This window comes from Carlito syrichta, unplaced genomic scaffold (genome assembly GCF_000164805.1).
Source record: "Carlito syrichta isolate Samal-C Ts95f unplaced genomic scaffold, Tarsius_syrichta-2.0.1 Scaffold303136, whole genome shotgun sequence".
In the NCBI taxonomy this organism is placed as follows: Eukaryota; Metazoa; Chordata; class Mammalia; order Primates; family Tarsiidae; genus Carlito; species Carlito syrichta.
The window spans coordinates 253,341-258,120 of record NW_007247232.1 but is presented as its reverse complement, the minus strand read 5'-3'; positions in this window follow the sequence as shown (position 1 = coordinate 258,120).

Below are 4,780 nucleotides of genomic sequence, written 5' to 3'. Positions count from 1 at the left end.
TGCTCAGAATGATTTCTGGGAGGTTTTCTGAGCTCTCCTTTGCTTCTAGAACATTTGGTTGATGCGTTTCAAAGTAGCAGGAAGAACAGTCACTGACAAACTTTTGCTTTTTTAATTGTGGAATCTGAGACACTGAGCCACCAACCTGGCTGCCACGAGCAGCAATTCCGCTGCTCATTTCCTGCTCTTGGTGCTGAAAATGGAGCCCTCTGCCTCAGCTGTGCTCGAGCTGAGGTGCAAAAATCTTGGAAAACTTAGCCAACATTACTCAAAATAGGCAGCTTGGATATTTTTTTTTATCATTTCCAGGTGCATTTGGGGGATAAGAGAGTTCTAATGGATCTAAATTGGTGGTGCGATCCAAACCTTGAAAGCTATACTAACACATTTTGGAGAGATATTGCTTTGGAGACTAAAGGAAGACGCTGTGTCCCCAGATCAAAAGCATTGATCTGCACACCCTGCAACATGCTTTCAGTAAATGCCGAGACTGTTCCAAGTATTCTTATCTTGGATATTATTTTCCAAACACTGGGAGGAGTGGGTGCTGCCACCGGCCAGGAGAACTCACAGCATGAGGCTGCATATTCAGGGCATGTGCAGAGGTCTCAAGATCCAATTTAGGAAGCCGAGATGGATGTCACTCACTGCCTACAGCCCGAGGCTCCGCCAGTGTGCCGAGTAGGAGACAGACTCGCTCAGGCTGGCGGTTATGCTTCCCGCTTGGGCAGGCCTGCGGTGCTGACAGTCTTTATTTTGGACAGCTCACTGTTTCATAAGTGGAAACTCTAAAATGTTGAAACTTAACAAGAAACTAGTTTTTTGGTGAAAAATAGTCACGAATGCCGGCATGTGAAGCCCAAATATGTTCTATGTATATGTTTGTGTTTGTTTTAATTAGGCTACATTTAGTACAAGAAATTTGGGATCTTTATTTCAGTATTGGACCTGGGAGTAGATAGAATTTACTCAAAAGACTGCACATTTCACTTTGAGTTTTTAAGTCTGCGAACACTGGGACAAAAGGTGTGTGAGTGAACGGCTGGATGAGGAGTGGTAGGAAGCCATAGTCTGACCAGGAATCAATGAGATGTCCTCATCGAGCTCACTGTCCCAAACTCCACAACCCTCAGAATGTGCCATGGGCTCCCGGGTGCTCTTGATGAGACGCTTTCCAACAGACCAGTCCTGCAGAGTTCTGACCTCAGCCCTCACTCCCTCCTTAAATCACTTTCAGAAGCTCCCGGGCATCTGAAGTTCCATTTGCTCTGGCTTTCCAAGCCTTCTCTACCCATTCTGGATTGACTTAGGTGCATTTCTCAGCACCAGCTTGTGACAAACTCCTATTTTTAGGGTACTCTGGGGTCTGGTGTTCACGCATGCCGTGCCCACATCTCCCTCCTGATTTGGGGGATTCCATGATTTTGTCCTCAGGATCTAGACTCAGTGCTCCCATCATCGGATTCACTTCTCTCTTCACTTGTCTCTCAGCAACCTACGTGTGTGGAGACCTCCCTGCCCCCAGGAGCAGCCCCTTTCTGTCCTATGTAAACCACTAAAGGTAGGGGTGTGGCTTCATGCTCTGTCAGTCCCCACTGCAGCCAGCAAAGATCTGGACACCTGTTCATCCTTCCAGAAATGCCCGCTGGCTTTGAATCTGCCAAGGAAAGACAGGACATGTCTCTGGCCAGAGATCTCTGGGTCTAGGGGCCACCCCGTCAGGAACTCGGGGGTCCTGTCTGTTTCCACATGGCGAGGTTCTTGGCGGTGGGGAGTGGGTGACAGTGTTGCTGGAGCAGGACAGCAGGACCTCCTCCTCCTCGGGGATGGTGGTACCTGCCCTGGGGGTCTCGCTGATGGGGTGGACCGTGACTCAGTCTACAGGAAAGCCGAGGGATTCCCTGCCGGGCCTTCCTTCCCACCTCAGTGAAACAAGTTCAAGACACCTGCACATTTTCATGTGATGGGGACAGATGCCAGGTCGGGGCAAGGTCTGTGTTTTTAGTCGGCATGGACAGCAGAGGACTGACCCTGGCATGGGGCCGAGGGGATCCCAGCATCTCTCCAGAACAAGAGTATTTTTCTGCGAATTCCTCCTCAGAGATCTTTGGGAACACATCCTCGAATTGCTGCCATCCTCTGTTTACCGTGAAGGCATACAAGCTGGATCAAGGTTGCGTCAAGATGTGAGCCTCCCTTCAACACCTTTCGAGATCTCAGGCATTCCTCCCAACAAATGAAGAACTCCAGGGCTGAGCTTTGCCTTCCGTTACTGGGTCTAGTTGAAATTAAACCCGATGCTTGAGAGCAGTCTGGTTTTGTCCCTCGGGCTCTCAGATCAATAGCACTTTGCATCTGGCCTTTATTGAGGCTCTTGGGCTATTTATTCTTTTTGACACACGTTTTAAAAATATTACAAAGGATGTAGCTGGAATATTTAATAATTCTAAGGAAAAAGCAGTTGATGGCTTTCATTAAAGAACCTTGTAAATGCATGAGCCTCTCTGGTCAGATATTCATCCGTGGAGAGTCTTTCTTGGAGCTCATAGGACATTATGAAAGGCAGGCATCCTTTTTTCTGCTAAATTTCATTTGGCGGAGAAGAACAATCATTGCCTCTAAAGTACTTGAAAAGGAAAGTGAGTGAAGATGGATGAAAGGAGTGTGTTCATTTCCATGCATCTACTGTTTTGGGCTGCAGATTTCTTGATTTAATTTGTGAAATTGAATGAGGTTAATGCAAGATAGCTACTTATGTATGGGCCAGTGAAAGAGGGCTGTCTATAAAGAAAAAAGGTAAACACCATAACATTTAGTGATCAGGTTATTCTTGGGTAGGCAGAGCCTGACAACTCTCCAGGTAGCGGTCGCCCCAGTGGTTGGCCCGCACGCAGCCAACTCAGCCACAGGACTTGTTGCAGGGGAAGTGCCAGGCTCCGTCCTCTGAAATGAAGTTTATTCCATGTGCACACAATCACACACGCAAATGCCCTCACACAGAGATAACACCCTCCATCTATACAAGTGCACAAATGACACTCAACAATTTCCAGTGCAGCGTCTTGAAGGACATGGCCAGGAGTGACCAGACCAGAGGAGGGAGGCATCCCTGTGATGGCCACAGCAGTTGGCGGCTGCAATGTTCACTCACTTACAACAGTCTCTCCTGGCTAATGCCCAGACCACCCAGAGACAGGCAACTTTCATTCACTGAACTGACCTTGCCTTTACCTAGCCAGAAGAAAGATTTACTGTGAGCAGTGAGAAAAAGGTCCCCTCCCGTGGCCCCAGAAGGCATCGGATATGGAGCTGAGTGCTGGCTAGGTTCTCTTATGAATTCTGTTCTCCACCCAATGCTGGAGCTGTAAGTTGTCACTTACACATTGGAGTGCCACCATGGAGAAGAAACAGCTGCTTGCAAAGGCTTCCAGGTCTTTGACCATTATTCTGAACATCTGGAGGATTCCCAGGCCAAGCTTGGCGTTCTGCATCTGAGTCTGGCTGAAAATTAAACTTAACACTCCAGAGTGGCCTGGCCTCGTCCCTCAGGTCACAGATCAATAGCACTTTATACCTGGCCTTTACTTGTCGCTTTCAGGAATTTTACTTCTTAAGACACATTTTTTTTAAAAAAATCACAGAATGCAAACACAATATTATGATCATGCTTTAATTCATTCTGTAAAACAAGGTTTTGGCCAATACCATCAACAAACACCCCATTTTTCTGTGCTTAGCTGAGAGAAGGACGTCCATTCACACAATTCGAGTTCATTTGAGGGGGAGGAAGTTGGGCTCTCCTGACTCTGCAGAGGAAATCCTAGTGCTGACAGAGACCCTGGTGCTGACGGAGTCTGGAAGGCTTTCCTCTGAGCCATGAATGACTGACTGCTCAGCGTGCAGGATATCCTCCTTTCCAGCAGGAGGAACTGGGAAGCAGAGATTACCAGGACAGAGCCAGAGGCCACTGAGCTCCTGGGGCTGTCGTCAGAGCCACTGCCCGAGGCCTTCCTTGCTGACCACTTCAACAGGGGTGCTCAAACTGTGAACTGTGGAAGGAGGTTCAGCTCTGGGGATTTTTTTTCAAATAAAACAAACAAACCAAAACACAAAACAAAACAAAAAGGAGAGGGGCTCACTGAAGTCCATGTCCCAAATCCTCACACCAACCTCTTAAGTGGCTGGTGTTACATAGAATCACCAGGTCAAGGGGAAAGCAGGATTCCCATTGTACCTGTCACTCTGCTTTCTGGCCCCATAATTTGGGAAATGGAGACCCAGCATCTTTTCTTGGGTGGACTCAGGGTCATCAGATGGAGGAATCAGGAAGCCAAAATAATGGAGCTACAACGTAATTGCTAGAGGTTGAAGAGCGAGAAAAGATGCCGAAATGCAATGTCTAGGCAAATAAATATTGTACAGTGCTCATATGTCTTTTCATGGATGGAGCAAAGTATCTTATGGACATGATGTGAAGAGGACATTTTAAAACTGATTTTTGGGCAAGTTTGGAGAAAGGTGGGATACTCGGAGAATGGTGCTGAGAAAATATTGCCATTCAAGTATCCAAGAGACTATGTGACTGAAGAGTTAAATTTGGACTAAAAAATAATGACAGTATTTCTGTGTGTGTCTCTTATTTACCCAGTGAGGTGTGTGCTGATCGATGTGACTCAGTGTCTGTTGGGGGCACCTGCAGTCCTCATGTGGAACCACAGGACACAGGTTTCCCTGTCTCCATCATCAGAGGGAGGGAACTGACCAGACAGACCCCACAGTG